At 34.8% G+C, this 18,453-nt stretch overlaps 1 pseudogene; it reads right to left on the reverse strand.

Moving 5' to 3' along the window:
• Nucleotides 1-8,442: 8,442 nt before the first annotated feature.
• On the reverse strand, nt 8,443-9,955 carry LOC113769918 (annotated as a pseudogene).
• Between the last annotated feature and the right edge of the window lie 8,498 nt (nt 9,956-18,453).

The following is an 18,453-nucleotide window of genomic DNA, read 5'->3' on the forward strand; positions in this document are numbered from 1 at the left end:
TTTCAAATTTCCCAGCACTCCCGCCCGTGTCGGGATGGGTGACACGTGTCCCCGGCCTGGTGGGCCCCACACGCGACACGTGGCAGAGGGAGGGGACGTTAAATAGGGAGCATTCCTTGCTCGGCACGCCCATTCCAGTGAAACTGCTCGATACGGTGCGTTTCGAAGGGAAGAAATAAAATGGCCAGCATGAGGAACATGGCAGGATTCTTCAGGGTCGTGAGGGACTGCGGCATGGAGCACGTGGTGCTCCTCGGCATGTACTTCACACTTCGCTTGGAGAGCCATCGATTCATCCGAGAACTGGACCTGCTGTTCAGGGCAGTCGAGGAGCTCAAGGGAACCCTTTCGGATTCAGACGAGGCCGCGGATGATGCCTGCTCCACCGGGAGCAGCTGAGGAGGATGGAAAAAAAAGGAGAAAAGTTAGCATAAACTAGGTCAAAAGTCCAATTTTTTACCAGGTTAATTAAATTCTTGATCGAGATGGACTACTTCAATCGACTTTCTGACTTTACTAGTGAACCGAGCCGGCCCAGTTGGGTTTTCAAAACATTGCTACAATGCCACGTGTTAACAACCTAGAGCACTTCCCAAATATTCGTACATCTGGTGCTAAAATGTCAAAAAAGTCTCGTGGCCAACATCTGGCGTCCACGTGTGTTGCAGTCAGTGTTATGGTGAGTATGACCTCGATGACGGCAAGTCGTGGACACTTAAATGTGCAAGATTTTATGTCTAAAAATGTGAAAGAAAAGTTGCAGGAGAAGCAAGAAATCTAAATTTGTTTCCATTGAAATTGTCTGCTGTTCGCAAAACATGGCAATTTTGACTAAACTAAACTCCACTACTTTTGACTATTTTGACTTGTATGCATGGCGAGTTAAACTTCGACTTTGTTGTGTTTTAGACTTTCGAGAAATCTTGGTTCAAAATCTTATCTTTCTATCTTATTGTTGTCGGAAAAACAGGAGAGAAGATGAAGAAGAAGAAATGGGGGAATAGAAAAGTAGCAACCACATTGCTGTAGTATCTCGAAGATCTTGATCCCAATTCCTAAAGCTTGGCTTTTGATTCATCTCCCGAACTTTAAGATGCTGTTATAGATGGTAGAGTAGAGTGTTCAAGTATAAAGGATCATGCAACGGGGTTTCTAGCAACGCTTTTCCCCTCCATTCTAGTAAGACTAACTAATTTTATCGCAATCTTGGCTACATTAAAATTCTGCAGAAAACCACGCATATTTCCATATTTCAATTTTTTTGGGGGTTCTTTTAAGAAATAGAAAACTGTATGAGAAATAATATTGAACCTCTGCTAAAACCCCGCTGTGGGAGAGTACAGGACCATCAGTCCGGTGACCAACAGTAGAGCCTCTAAGGTCGCTCTTGGGATGTTGGTTGGAGATCAAATTCCCTTATCGGGATCAAAACGTCATGAATTCCTGACTTTTCAGATCTAACTGATTATCAAATTCCCTTACCAACATCAAAACATCATGAATTCCTAACTTTTCAGATCAATGTGTTATCAAATTTCCTTACCAGCATCAAAATGCTTGAAAAGTCAGGAATTCATGGCATTTTGATGCTGATAAGGAGATTTGATACTTAGTACACCTGTTTGATTCAGAGGTAATTTATTCTCCTCTTGTTCTCAATGACTTTGATGTAGGTATAGAATATTTATTGATTTTTTTTTTTTTTGTATAGAATGTTGACATTTGACAAAAGAAATACGTATATAAATGACCAGGGTTCAAAAATAATTTATACATGACTAGGGATTCTTTGTTCCCATATTTCATCGTAATTAATATGGTTATATGCAACAAAAGATTGCTCTCAACTTTTGATTTCGTGCCCTATAATGTGGACTAATTAGGTCAAACTTCGAGTTTGGCCCTCCCACTATTTCTGTATCAACCAATATAGTCTCGTATGTTTTCAAATTGTGTTTTTTCTCCTTTTTCTTTGACAAGTCTCACATACGAGGGAGGGATGCTAACATGAAAAGTTCAATTTTCCTTATAATTGCACACAAGGAAACTACAGTTTATTGAGATTTCTTTTGGATAACTACCAAACAAGAACTATAGTTGGCCAAATTAAAGTGCACAAGACAAAACAAATAATTTATTAGTTTTTTGTAAGGTACTTAAAACTTTCACTCATTTTCATGTCAGGAGTGATCAAGATATCCCAAGAGTAAATGATTAAGGATAAAATACCAAAAAACTCTCTGTGATTTATCAAATATTCAATTTAACTCCTTTTTGTTCGAAAACCTACATTATAACTCCTGATGGTTTCAACTAAATTGAAAATTGGACAGAAAGCATACAATTTAACGGTTGTATGCAAAATGTCAATATTGTCCTATATAAATGAACTCCTTGTAATTTGCCGAATGTTCAATTTAATTACCTCTGATTTAGAAAACTATATTATAAATCTTTGCGGTTTTGACAAAATTGAAAATTGAATAAAAAGTGTTACATGTGTAATAGAGGCAATATTGATATTTCACGTACAATTATTAGATTGGATACTTTTCATCCAATTTTTAATTTAGTTGAAACTATAAAGAGTTATAGTGTAGGTTTCCAAAGCCGAGAGATTTAATTTGAACATTTGACAAGCTATGGGGAATTTTTTGGTAATTTTACCAGTGATTAATCAAGTATGATCCCTCAATCAATGAAGCTACAGTTTCAATGAAGGGTCCAACTTCTGCAGCCTCATAGGAAATCAAGGGCCCAGGTTATGTAAAAGGGACTAATGCCGGAGAAGTCTGGGTAGCCTCAAGTGACAATGACGGAATAATAGTTACACCTAGAGGGATAAGGTTTGATGCATTTGGCAACATCTTAGAAGCCGTGCCTATCCCTCCGCCTCATAAAGGTGAATATTTTGAACAAGTTCAAGAGCATAATTAATGGTGCAACTCTGTAGATATGTTGTACAGTTACCATGGTGCATCTGATCCCAAAGAAAGATAATCTAGATGGGGTCAATGAATTTTTGAAAGGGGTATTTTTATCTGTCTGATTGCCTATATCAGCACTATTTTTATAGAAAAATTAACAGTTACCATAGGTATTTACCGTCTAGCCCCCCCCCCCCCCCCCCAACACCCCAAGGTGGTAGTCAAAAAAAAAAAAAGAGATACAACCATTCAGGGTGAGCAGCAATTGTTGAGCTTGAAAGGGTGTTTATACATATCGGGTAGTTTCGATTAGTAAAACAATTGAAAAGCCAGTTTCTGTTGCTAAATAATATACACATGAAAATGATAAATGAGAGATGTGTAGAAGTTACAGGTTTCGACCGGCGTGGCGTTGACCCTGTCCGTGTTTTCTCTATCTATTAACTTCTCCTGTAACCAAAACGATTTGATAATGATAATGACAATGGATTGACTTGTTTTTATCACCTTTAAAGCAACACAACCCGTTATGAGCCCAACGAAAAGGAGACAGTAGGGGTCCAGGGTACAAATCACATCTATGATCTAACGTTCAATTAGATGGGCTAACTTTGTTTACAGTAGACTTTAAGACACTGACACGTTACAGATATACATGTATTAGGCAAATTGTCTAAAAGCCCTACATTGGCCTTGGTAAAATCGAGTACTCTTATAAGATACATAATGAAGCGGGGGCGGGCTGATTTTTCTCTCCTTGCCTTAAACGGTGAGGGGTGGGGGATGGGGGAGGAAAAGGTGCATACTTCGGTCCATCCCTAATCTCATCCCCACATCAATTAAATAATGTATAAAAAATTATATATGTAATCTATATAACTAATAATTATACATATCTAATAATTGTACAGCACATCGAGCTTCGTTACTGTAAAGAATTCTTACTATTAATGAAATTCTCTTAATATTTTGAAAAAAATTATACACAATTAATAATCTAACTGAATCTTGTTGTAATAGTCGTAGTATTTGCCATTCATGGATTCCTACCACACTGTTTTCTATTATGGCAAGTTGAGAGTTAGGTTTGCTGAAGCAGCACCGGTACGTGATCTACCATCGTAGCCTTCCATGGGTCTACCTGTTCCCTAGTTCATATATCTATCTGTATTGACTCATCTTGAGTACATCAAGAGGGAATATGGTGTTCAAACTAGAAGTTGATAGATTTTGGAATTGTCCAGAGAATACTTGTACAGATTTGTGTTGCTTGTTCTTAGTGCACCTAATTTGTACCTTGTGTTCTTATCTTCCAAACAGAAAAGGAAAAAAATCTCAGCTCAATTGCATCCGATAGGATTGTGGTAGTTTCTTGCTCCCATGGGCACCTGCAGAGGGGGTGAGGGGGGGAGGAGTTATTTGACAGTGGGACGGGTTACCAAAACCACCCGTTGCTATCCCTAAATCTAGCTTCCTTTATTTCTTAGTATCTCCAATAAAGACGTGCAGGTTCCAGTTATCATAATTGCTGTGCCCATCAGAATAATCCAGTTATGATTAATATGTCTACTTTAAATCGCTGAAATCTTCAAGAAGCACAAGCATGGTATTATGCCAGAAGCTGTAACGATCGAAGACACACCCACGAGCGACATTAGATATCCAAGAAACGTTATGGCTATAGCAACAATGATTGTGCTAAAAAATAAGCAGATTCTCAGTAGCATTCTCAATTGGTATAATCATCAATGCATATTTGGCTATTGGATTGACCAATGTGGTGTATATGGCTACTTTTGAGCTAATCTTATTGGTTGGAAGGTTTAAGGTTAATTGAGAATGAACGTTGACATTAAAGCGTAGGTAAGGGTGTAGAAGAAAAAGCAAAGAAATAAAACCTGAAACAAAAAAAGAAAAAATAAATAAAATCAGGTTTAAGGAAAATAATTAGTAACTAAAATATGCATTAAATGAATAATGTCCCTTTAAATATTCAAAGCATTAGACTTGGATAGAGTTGAATTCTTAACTTCTATAACGATATGACTTAGGCATGTACCAAGCTTCTTAATATTTTCTAGTTTGACTAATTTTTGGTCGGTGTTTATCCACAAAGAAATTGAGCTCTTCTATATCCCTTGTACATTTGAATGATTGATCAGAGGCTAATTAAACTACAAGGAAAAAGTTTGGAGTCATATGTTAGGCAAAGTACAATTTTTTTGGTTTAATTCCATTGAGTCTTGAAGAGCTAAGCAGTTAATTTAATGTCATTTTGGGGTAAAATATTGCATATTTTCTTTTTACAGACCCAAAATTAAACTATAACTTTTGTTATACTCGATCATTACTGCTTTTCCTCACTTTTTTGTCGTAGAAAACAAAATAATTCCATTTTTAAACAAATTTTGCCACATAGCATCATAGTTAGTTTGTTCATGCATGGTACGTTGTAAATTTGTAATGCATTGCCAAAAACATGGATGAAACATGCATTTGTCTATTCCCAGCGATAATTCTTGGTTTTGGAGGATGTTGTTTCAACTTTGTGCACTAGCAGTGTACCATATATTTTTTTTCTGTGATTGGCAATGGTGAAAACACTTATCTTTGGTTTGACCATTGACACCCAAGGATCCGTAACAACAGCATTATGGCTTACATATTGTCAAACAGTTTCCTAGCTCTTTGTAGGCCAAGGTCTCTTCTATCAACTATCCTCAGGATGGACAATGGAAACTCCTAATTGGAAGAAGAAGAACTGATGCTGTAGAAAATTTTATATTACATCTTCCTTTCTTCTAAGTATCTGGACACCTCAAGTGAAGTCTCTGTGATCAGATAGCCTGTTCACAGTTCTGGTGCTTTCTCTGTCCAATCTTCTATTGAAGTTGGTTGGCAGTTGGCACTACCTTGTATGGTTCAATAAGCATATTCCCAAGCACTCTTTCCTCCTGTGGATGCAATGTAGGAACAGACTGCTCACAAAAGATACACTGTTCAAGTGGGTGACCATCTATTCTTACAATGTGACTATGCTACTTGTGTTTGATCAAGGGGCGTTCAACTCTGCAGTTGATACATAGAGGGATTTATACATGACATGAGGAGCTTGGTTATCTCATCACCTTCCATATCAACTCATCTAATTCTCTGGTACTGAAGCTCACTCTTGGGACTACAGGATCTTTTAATCACAGGTGACACTAACTACTGCTGAGGTGATTGTTGATAAAGTGATGAAGGAAATCAGTTATGTTGTTCCTTGGAGGTGTGTGCCCAAGAGTAAAGGGAAGTGACTACTGAGATTAAATTGGGATTTTGCACAAGTTATTTTCATTAAAGTCTCTAAAGATTATGAGTTCAAATTCTCTTACTCCCTTCCTTCCTGCTTCTTCAGTACTCACCCGCCCTCCTAGAAAAAACTTTTCTAAAAAAAATCTTCACTAATGTTTAGTCGAGTTACTTCTGTACAGTCTAGCTTTGTGCTGACAAGCACTTGATTTGCAATATGTAAATGCTTGTGAACATTCTCTGCTTATCAATAAACAATACTACTATTTTTTTTAAGGATGAACAGTGATATTTGCTCTTTTCTTTCTTTCTTTTTTTTTTTGAAGCTTTCATTGATCCAGGGAAACATTTATATCTACCTAAACAAAACTGCAAAATACATCAATAATTTTGAAATACAGATCAATTATCAGTGTCCCATCCTGCTATTTGCTTTTTCTCCCCACTTTCCAGAAACAATGTTAAAAGAATACGATATAACGAGAATGTTGGAAAAAATAAAAAGTATAGAGAGCTAAATTTATTGCGAAATTGCAGAGTGCTAAGCAAAAATTTGCTGGCAGAGAACATCCGCAGCAATAAGAGGCCAACTGTGAATGCCATCCGCAACTCGGAATTGTTGACATAAAAATAAACCGAATATTTTTAGAATTTTAGTTGTTTTAGAAGTTGATTTATTATTCGGTAACTAGATTAGAATTGGTATCAAAGCTAGTATAGGAAATAAAATTTAAAATAGGTTTTAGGTTGATGATAGTAAAATTCTGTCAGGAGTTACTTTTGTATCCTATATAATGCTTTGTAACCGATTGTTTGCAATTGAGCAGACCTTGAATGAAATTGAGTTAATATATTAGTCTCGCTCCTTTCCTATTTTTCTGGTCGTAAGGTTCTTTTCACTATTTGTTTCGAGAATTTTCTATCATCAAATTAGATGATATATTTACTTCCGCTACGTATTTTTTGTGTTAACAGAAATCGTGAAAATAGATTTTGTCGGTTTTGTTTAATGGGATATGTTCTTGGATTGTTCTAATGTTTTTGCCCTTTGACAAAGCAAAAAAACGAGAAGAGTATTCCTTAATTTGTTTTTGGGTGAACTCCACTTTGCACCCTCAAACTTGTATCAATTTTTTCACTTTGTACCTTGAATTTTAATTGTGGATACTTTGCATCCTAAACTCTAAATTTTAGACACTTTATATCCTAAATTCTCAAATTTGTTTCATTTAAATCCAATCATAAAAATCAATGAAAATATGCTTTTTTTTAATAATGAAAGGTTTCAAACCTGAGACCTCTCGTTTATACTTTTTCCTCCACTCAATTCATCCCTCCCACTCTGTCCCAAATTTCAATATGCTTAAAATGGTCAAAAGGATACAAATGGATTGCAACAAGAATAAAATAATACATTGTCATTAATTTAGACAATCTTTTTATTTTGCTAATTTTGCTAACAATACTAGTTATTAAATGGAACACATTTTTGTCCAATTTGTTTTAGTTATGATCCCTTTGCTATTTTTGATCAATTTCAACATATTATCATTGATTTGCATGATCATTTATTCTTAATTTTGCCAACATTGTTATCAATTAGACTTAATTAGGATAAACTTGAGAGTTTATAGTACAAAATATCAAAACATTCAGAGTTTAGGATTTAAAATGTCCAAATTTAAGATTTAAAGTGTAAAGTAAAAGAGTGATATAAGTTCGGATGTACAAAGAAAGGTTAATCCTTTATTTTTTGGTGTAAAAAGATTTAGGTGGATGGGAAGTATACCCTGTTACAAATCTAGAAAAAACCACCGGACCAATAAAATTTGTAACGTTATTTGCATTAGTTGCCAAGAAAATTAAGGGATTGCTGACAATTAGACGAGAACTTAACTTTTTTTCTCAGCAAGTAATATGCATTTTTCAATGTTTCAATTGCAGTACTATAAATTGCGTAATTATTCGAGATGATTGAACTCCACCAAAGTAATTTATTATGATCAAACCAAAAAAAAGTATAGCCATTTTTTGTTTAAAAACTTTTTTGATTCATGGAGAGAACCAAGCTTTACAAAGATGAATGAAAAAAAGTGAGGGCTTGAGAAGCTCACAGTCACTTAACCAATATCCTTATCAATTAAGTTAGGAATCAAGAACAATTTAGCATAGGCTTCCAAATAATCACTTCGATTCAACAGCAGCACATATAACCATCTCCCTAAAGATTGTCTTTAAGTAAAGCATTGGCGCATTCTTTAATCAATTCCCAAGCAGCTCGAACGTGACGATCCTCTGTCAGGGTGCTCCCAACAGCAAATCTCAGCATGTATAATCCTCCAATCTTAGTATGAGTCATGTACACTTTGCCCGTTGAGTTTACCAGCTCAATACGCTTCTCGTTCAAGAGCTGAGTGTATGTTGCATTGGACCCTCTCAAGGGGTTAAGCCGGAAACATACAAGTGAAAATGCAGGCGGCACAATTATTTCAAACCTTGGATCGGATTTCACAAACCCTTCAAACATTTTGGCCATTTGTACATCGGATTGAATGTGGCTTTGCAGGTTTGCAACTCCATAACTACGCAGGACAAACCACAATTTAAGGCTCTAAAGCGTCTGGATGTACCAATTTGCCAGTCTTTGTAATCAATGACTGCGTCGAATTCGCTTCTTTCGTTTCTCAAGTACTCCGGGTTGGTTCTTAGTGACTTCACCATCAACTCAGGTTTCTTGACCCACAAACAGCAGCAGTCCAAATAACAAAGAAGCCACTTATGAGGGTTGAACTCAATGAGTCAACTCTCTCAATCCCATCCAAGTATTGCCTAAACTCGGGACATATGCATGCACTACCAGCATAAGCTGCATCAACATGAATCCACATGTCGAATTCATTTGCAGCTTCAGCTAGCTGACCCACTGGATCAATGGCAGTGGTGGAAGTAGTCCCCACAGTAGCACAGAGGAAAAGCGGGACCAGGCCATCTGCGATGTCGGCTTCAATTTGCTTCCTTAATGCCTTGGGGGACAAAGAAAATTTGTCTTCAACAGTAGTTGGGATTATTCTTATATTGCATGGGAAAATGCCAGCTAGCTTGCTAGTCTTGATGAAAAAACTGTGTGTTTGATCAGATCCATAAACGACGAGCTTGCCAACGTTTTCGAGGCCAATTGTCTCAAGAGCGCGGTCACGTGCGGCGACGAGGGTGAAAAGAACAGCCTCACTGGTGTTTCCTTGGAGAACGCCGCCTCCGGTGCCTGAAAACATGAAGGATTTAGGGAGCTTAAGCATGTTAGCCAACCAATCCATGACAACCATTTCGAGCTCGGTGGCCGCCGGGGATGCAAGCCAGTTGACCGGTACAGAGTTAAAGCCAGTGCACAACATTTCTCCCAGAAAAGCGGCAGAGCTACATGTTACAGGAAAATATGCAAAGAAGTTAGGGCTTAACCAGTTAGTCATTCCAGGGATTATAACCTTTTGAACGTCTTCTAGAATAGTTTCAAATGGCTCGGGGAGATACGGGGCGGTTTCTGGCGGCCGGGTTCGGAGATATCCAGGCTCAACTTGGCTGAGAACAGGATAGTTTTCGATATTTTTGTAATAGTCAGCTATGAAATCAACCATGAGATGGGCTTGTTTCCTGAATTCTTCAGGATCAAGTGGCCTGAATGGTGCAACTGGTGAAGTTGCATAAGAAGCTTCATTATTTGCATCAATGCTGCCCATTCTCTTTGGAGACTATTGGGTTCTGTACAAATTTAATGGAGGTGAGTAGGAAAGGTAGGAACAAGGAGCTTTGAATGAACCAAGAAAGCAGTTGGATTTGAGAGAAATGAGAAGTGTTGATAATGCTTGTACGAATTTTGTGGTAAAATGGCCACTACTTAAAATACTAGCAGCCAAATGGGCACTATTTAAATTAACATTCTCTAGTGAGATTAAATTGAAACATGAGCATATATACTACTATAATATAACCGGAAACATACTTTTGGCGTGGGGATTTATGTAAGGATGGCAATGGGTGCGGGTGCCCGTCGGGGTAGAAATGGGGTGGGGCGGGGCGGGGCGGGGCAGGGGCGGGGGTGGGGGCAAAATATTTCCCCCCACCTTAAAACGGGGCAGGGGGTGGGGAAACATACACCCGCCCCATCCCCCACATACAATAATATATATATATGTATATTTATATATATAATACAATTCTAAATTTTCTAAAGTTGCACCCTTACTTACAAGTACAACGCTAGCCAGTGTTAATGGCCGCCGCAACAACTGAAGAAATTTCTTGGACTATTGTTGATTTGTTTCTAACGCCCCCCCCAAAAGACTAAGCTATCCAATTCCAACCTGTTTTGCTCCTAACCCCTTTTTATTTAGATCGGTTCCCTTCCTCCGCACTGAATGTAACTTGATTTGTTTTGCTTTATTTCCATCTTGATAGCTTTTTAATCTTATTTAACATTATTTACAATTGTATTATTGTAAATAACATTTATGATAAGTTGATTTCTTCCCCCGCGGCCGGGCGGGGGGTGGGGGGCAAGGGGCGGGAGAAGTTATTTGACAATGGGGCGGGGTGTAGGGGAAGGATCCCAGCCCCATTACCACCCCATTTTTATGTAATAGAGTTGAACAATGACAGGTGCCGAACCTGTACAATAATAATAAATAAATCCTAACTACCACCTGGAACAGTCAGTAATCAATTCGAGTACTGGAGCAGGGACTCTAGGTGTGCAATGGGTTACTTGATTCACCCTGTTCCCGAAGAGTTTGCTTAATCCTATATACCTGAATTAATTATTTAACTGAATTCCCTAACTAGTAGACAGTGGTAAGCAGGGTCGTCTCCTCAGGGACTAGCAAGATATTTTTACTTCTTTTCAAACCAAGGTTAATGGGGGGTTTTGGTATCAAATGCCAACTAAACAAATTAAATGCAGAGAAATAATTAATTAAAAGAAATAATTAAGAGAAACTCTAGCCAAGGGTGTACTTCAGAAATGGTTCATGCAACTGATCATTGATTCAGAGGTAATTCCAACATTTACTAATAGATTGGTTATAGTTGTCTCGCACGCGCTAAACAACCAACCCTTCCGTAATTTATCGATAGCTAAGGTACGACCGTTAGCTATTTCTCTAACCCAAAAACAACCCTAGGTACGACCGTAGGATTTAATTTCCAGATTGCATTATTAATTAGAAAGGCCCAATCCTGACTAACAAACACGCTACGAGGGTTTATTCAAGCCAGATCAAATATTCCCCTGACACAAACCCAATTATGTCAGTTGCTACTGGAATAGAGATAACGAACAATTACGGGGACCGTCTAGCAAAATAGTCTCTATGAATAATTAATTATTGCGCACTAACCAATCATACACAAGGCTATAGCGATTGAGAGCAAGGAATATGTAAATATCAATAAATGAAGAAAATAATTAACAATGGTTTAGATCTCACAGTAATCGTTGAACCAATTCGTCAGTTGATCCCTCGGCTAGAATTAGAGTATTAGCCCTCCATTAATGAAGGACCAAGCGCGCGTGGAGAATTGGGAAAAGTCGCTGAATCGGACCTCTCAATTGTTTCCAAACCAGGACGTGCGGATGATCCTGATTGCTCTCCCCAATTGTATCAAAACAAAGTAAAAGATCCAGATCCAGAAGTCAACAACGGCGGCTAGCTTTTGGCTTTGTTCCCTTAATTTCTATGCAAGACACACGAGAGGAAGGTTTTTTCATTGATGATTTCAGTCAAAGCCAATTGTAAAGCGGTAAATTCTGTAGTGTATTCACATAATTCAAAGATAGGTGTGGAAAGTAAAATATATGGGAAAGAAGCTGGCACGTAGCAACCTGACAGGTACGGACAATGAATGAATATTTGTAAAAAGGCAAGTGGTGACCTATAACCGCGGTTTGGAAATGTGAATAGCGTACTGCAGAAGTTCGAAATGTATGGGGGTGTGACGGAATTAACATAAATATAATGGGTTTACGAATAAAACACCGAAAAGAAAGCGTAAGCAGTACTATCTACTTATGGGTATTACATCAACAAAATACTTTTTATTTATGGGCATTTTACTCTGAAGCATAACATTTATGTAAAATACATAAATATTTGTAACTAAAATTGAAAAACTGTTACACTAATATTTTTACGAAAGGAAAATTGATTGTTCTGTATTAAACATAAACTGATTTTTGTGAAAGCAAAAAGCATATTGCCCATAACATACCTGCTCTTTATGATTTTTTTGCATTACATGAACAAAAGGCTAGCTATTTATGAGCATTCCACTCCGAATCACTACATTTATGTAAAATACATAAATATTTGTAACTAAAATTGAAAAAGTGTTACACTAATATTTTTACAAAAGGGAAACTAGTAAATTTTGTATTTACCAAATTTTAAATATGTGAAAGTAAAAAAGTTTTTGCCCATAACATACCAGCTCTTTATGAATTTTTTGCATTACATCAACAAAATATTAACTATTTATGGATATTTTACTGTGAATCATTATATTTAGGTAAAATACATAAATGTCTGTAACTAAAATTGAAACAGTATTATACTTAGATTTTTACGAAAGGGAAACTGGTAGATTTTGCATTTTACAAATTTTAAATATGTGAAAGTAAAAAAGATTGCGCCCATAACGTACCAGCACTTTATGAAAATTTTAAGCATTACATGAACAAAATACAAGCTATTTATGGGCATTTTACTCTGAATCACTATATTTATGTAAACTACATAAATGTTTGTAACTAAAATTGAAAAAGTGTTACACCTATATTTTTACAAAAGAGAAACAGGTAAAATTTGTATTTAACATAAATTAAATATGTTAAAGTAATATTAAAGGTGATTTTATTAGTTACTTAATTTGTTGGTAAGAAACAAGGTTTCTTTTACAAAATTTTTTTATTGGATTTTTTCAAATAATTAGGATATAAAGGTAAATTTTCACAATCTTTTCTTAGCAATAGACTCCAATTTTCTCCTAGGCAATGACGAAACCAATATTTTTTCCTTGGAGGAAGGGCCAAAATGATTGACAAATAAAATTATTTTAATATGTTATGTTCAAAATAATTTTCATCTATTTAAATATATGGCATCCTAAAATACCAAATATTAACTTTAATTATAAAGGTATGTCTATTTAATAAATATGTAGTATAGTCATAACTAAAATTAAGACAAGAAATAACATTTGATTAAATATCTTATAGGAAAAAATACACTTTTCATCCTCAAAATTTGGATGGTTGACCAATTTCATTCTCAAAGTTTCACCCCAAACATATTGCATCCTCAAAGTTTCATAATTTTGGCCAATTAAGGACAATTGACGGGAAATGAAGAATTGATCGTTAGAACCAACGATTTTACCCAACAAAAAATGGGTAAAATTGAATGGAGTCATTTTTAATGGAACAATTGCAACGGACAAAAAGCTCAATTCTTCTCCTTCTTCCCTCTGCCTTTCTGCAACCGCAAAATTTTTTTGTCAATCTCTGGAGTTTTAACGACCGTTATATAACTTTCAAAACAAATAAATTCATTCTAAATTTTTATTTGGGATTATTTCATAAACCAAATCGCGGTCACTTTCTGTAAAGTATCACTTTCCCATAAAAGACCAGCTCTTTATGACTTTCCTCCATTATAGGAACAGAGTACCCATTTTTTAATAACTAAATTTATTTATCGAATAAAATAAAAATAAATTCATTTTCTAATAAAAGACCAACTCTTTATGACTTACCTCCATTATAAGAACAGAGTACCTATTTTCTCATAAACAAATTTATTTATCAGATAAAACAAAAATAAATTCATTTTTTAATAAAAGACCAGCTCTTTATGACTTTTTCCCATTTTAAGATCAGAGTACCAATTTTTTCATAAACAAATTTATTTATCAGATAAAATAAAAATAAGCCCGTTTTTTAATAAAAGACCAGCTCTTTATGATTTTCCTCCATTATAAAAATAGAGTACTCATTTTGAAGGTAAAAAGGAATTTGTTTATCGGATAAAATAAAAATAAACTCATTTTTCAATAAAACACCAACTCTTTATGACCTTTCTTCATTATAAGAAAAGAGTGTCCATTTTATCATAAATAAATTTATGTAGCAAATTGTCATGGCCCTTATTCCTTCACATGTGTGTAGGGACGGTAATTGTCATGGATCGCTTACAACTTATTCCCTCCAAACCTTTTCTTATAATGGAGTTTCTGATTTTATCCAAGTAATAAATTACTTCCGTGAAAAAAAAATAAAAACTTTATGGAGAAAAGTCACAAAGAGTTGGTGTTTTATTGGAAACCATCGACCCCTTACTAAAGACGATCAAATGCGATTAGATGATTTTCTTGCAAGAAAGTTGCCAAAAACAGTTTTGTGACTGTAGTTGCTACTTTTTTTCAACCATTTTTTTAGCAAGAGGTATCATTAATGTCAATATTGAGATATAGCAAAAATTTTATACGAAATAACAAACCAATTTGTCATTACAAATACAAAACGAGCAACAATATATTACAATCAATACTATCAACAGTACAAAGCACAAAGATACTCAAATCAAATCCTAATTAGGATTTAATATGTACAACCAAAATTGTCAGGAATAACAAATGCTAAGATAGACCATGTGCCGATATACAATGAGTATCATGTTTGCATTAATTGGCGAAATCCATAATCGAAGTAGCTTGTAAGAGCTTCATAGCCAGGTTTACTACAATCCACCATCAACCTACAGAGTCCAATGAAAAAAAAATTATTAAACAGAAATTTACATTGATAGTTAGATAAATTAAACCTGCATTAGCCTAATATATCAACTAGGACATTGATCCTTATATTGTTGCATGAAAAGAAATGAAAATGAGGGACTTTAAAAAAATGCTAAGGATCACTTTTATTAACCACAAGTACAAAATGTGAACTGAATTTCAAACTACAAGTTGGTAGCATGTACTTAAGATGAAGAAATCATTATGACCCCAATTAACATGAAATCAATTGCAAAGTAACGCCAAGACTGTTTCCTTCAACACAAAAATCGTAAATGCATTCACCCATTGCAGTTCATTCAAAATTGAGAAGTAGCTAAGCAAGCGTAACATTCGAACTTAGAAAGCATGAAATGAACTTGAAAAAAGGAATTACATTTTACTGCCAACAAGGCTTCTAAGGTGCAAATAGCCAATGAGATCCTTTTTCTAATCTTTATTATTTTTGTCCAGTATGTTCACTTAAAAGAAAACTATATTCTATTTTCTAGATCTTTAGTTAAGAAATAAACAATAAAATTAAATCATCAAATAGCAAAAAAATCAAATGCATTAAAACTTGCACAAACATTCAGGAGGAGGAGAAGTTATCACCTAAGAGAATCACATGCAGTGCAATAAAAGCATTAGAATTAGCCCAAAGGAAGGGAAAAAATATGCTTCACGAATGGTCCTACAACACTGAAACATAAAACAATAGATAATGATGAAGCACCACAAACTAGTCCAAAGACAAGCAAAATCACCTACACCATCAATCCTAATCACCAATCGGAGTAGAAAATCATCCAAAATTTCAGTTAAGTCACTGAATAAATAAGGCTTCAATCTTAGAACATGTCATAATCAGTGTTTAGCATTCAAAAATTGTGTAAGATACAGGGGGTTTGGGACAATAAAAGGGGACAATTAGGGCTGGGCAACGAGAGGTACGGAGGAATGGAAGCGAGAGTGGTAAAGAGAGGAGATTGAACAATACGACAAAGCAGGGAAAAATCAAATCGTGGAAGGAAGAATTCTAGTATGAAAATATGTTGGAGACTACCTGAAATCTTAGATCTGAAATTTTGACGGGCAGTTTTCATTTTGCCTTCCAGTAAGACCCCTTTCTCTACTCCAACCGAGATGCCCATTCATTCTAATCCACTGAAGTAGATGTTTACAATTTCAAAAAGTTTATCTTGCGATTGTTAAATTGACCAAAAATGCAAGAAAAAGGCAATTGACAAAACAGAGATGAAAATAACATATCTACTTAAAAAACCTACACCATCGCTTTTCCTTGAAGTCTGCCATTGCATCGGAAGGGTCTTTAAAGTGTGTCCATGATTGTATAAATTTAGATCTGGGTGCTAGAGAGGAAGAGGGGAACCATATGTCTACGGAAAACTGAAAATTGATAGAAAGGGAAAGAGAAATAGAAGGAGAAAGGTGCAGAGGAGGTTGCGATTGAACTTTCGAGGGCTCTGATCTGAGAACAATATTTGAAAAAGTAGCCTTGCAAGTATGGAAGGCTTGGAATTCATGTGGTGCTACGCTTGACAAGTGCTGTGCCGGGAATGGTTAAAAAATTTTCAATGCACGGCTCTGCTAAAAATTGAAAGGGACCAAAATTTTGAAATTTTCACAAAAAAACACCCATGATTTTCCACCAATAACATGAAACTTTGGCCCACTCGAATCAGTATTTGGAGGGAAGCTTTCCCGCACTCATTTTGGCTCCAATTTTTGATGAGGTATTATTGTCCTTTTCCTTGCTATAAGTCTCTTAATAGTGTCAAGCTTTCTACTTCTTGCTAAAGTTGTTGTCGTTAATACCCTTTTTGTTTTAGTAAACGGAGGAAAGTTATAAAGAACTGGTGTTTTATTGAAAAATATATTTTTTTTCATCCGATTAATAAATTTATTTATGAAAAAATGGGTACTCTGTTCTTATAATAGAGAAAAACTATAAAGAGTTGGTATTTTATTGAAAAACGGGTTCATTTTTATTTTATTCGATAAATAATATTTTTTTTAGAAAAATGGGTACTATATTCTTATCATGGAGGAAAGTCATAAAGAACTGATTTTTATTGAAAAAAGAGTTTATTTTTATTTTATTCGATAAACAAATTTATTTATGGCAAAATGGATACTCTTTTCTTATAAGGAAGGAAAGCCATAAAGAACTGATGTTTTATTGAGAAACGGGTTCATTTTTATTTTTTCGATAAATAATTTTTTATCTGATAAATAAATTTATTTATGGCAAAATAGGTACACGGTTCTTATAATAGAGGAAAGGCATAAAGAGTTAGGATTTTATTGAAAAAAGGGTTTATTTTTATTTTATCCAATAAATAATTTTTTTTAGAAAAATGGGTACTCTGTTCTTATAATGGAAGAAAGTCATAAAGAGTTCATTTTTTTTTATTGAAAAACGGATTTATTATAATTTTATTCCAGCCAACTGTGACCCATTTTCCCACTAACCTAAGTTAGACGGACTAAATCATTGAGTTTGTTAACCACAGTCAAAATTAACACAGAAGTAGCTGACTCAAATCACTCAATCCTTTATGACTTATACTAAATCAATACTAGGAAGCTTATTTGAAATAACAATAAAATATTTTATAAATGATTAAAACTTAGTACATTAGTTAGTAAGTACTCGTAACATACTTGTATAATATATGATTATATGTATAATTTAATATTCTTTTGTACTTATATATTTTAAAATATTCTGTGAAAAATATTTTGACCTTTCACATAACCTTAGAAAATAATAAAATTTTATCGTATTATAAAATAATAATTTTATCTTATTATATTCATAGGTGTTAAACTATAAAAATTGTGATATAGAAACAAGTGATATTCTACATGTAACTAGGAAGATTTGTTGTTATTGTTATTCAAACTTTCAAACTTTTTAAAAATTGAAAATGATTACAAACTTGCTTTTCTACAATTAGTATAATTTGTTAATTAGCCAAAATTCTAGCAAAAGGCAAGCAAATGCAACTTGTAATCAATCCATTCTGATGCATGTAAAAATAAGGTAGCATTGTGCAAATAAATAAAAAAATTCACTTTATATAGTTCATTGTGACAACCAGGCTTATTCCCACATTTGTTTGAATTTTGATTACAATGGATATAACCTATTCCCTCCAAACCCCAAATTTTGAATTACAACATTCAACCAAAACATGCCCAAACTCTCAGGCTCGGTCATACAAGGACAACTAGTGTGAATATCCATACTACGCACGGTGCTTACATTATTAAAATAAATTAAAAGATTATACCATTTTAATTTGAAAAAAGTTAAAAAAATTATACCAACATAATTAAAATTTAAGATTTGACTAACAATAGTTCAAAATATGACAAAAAC

The sequence above is a fragment of the Coffea eugenioides genome, chromosome 5 (genome assembly GCF_003713205.1).
Source record: "Coffea eugenioides isolate CCC68of chromosome 5, Ceug_1.0, whole genome shotgun sequence".
Classification (NCBI taxonomy): Eukaryota; Viridiplantae; Streptophyta; class Magnoliopsida; order Gentianales; family Rubiaceae; genus Coffea; species Coffea eugenioides.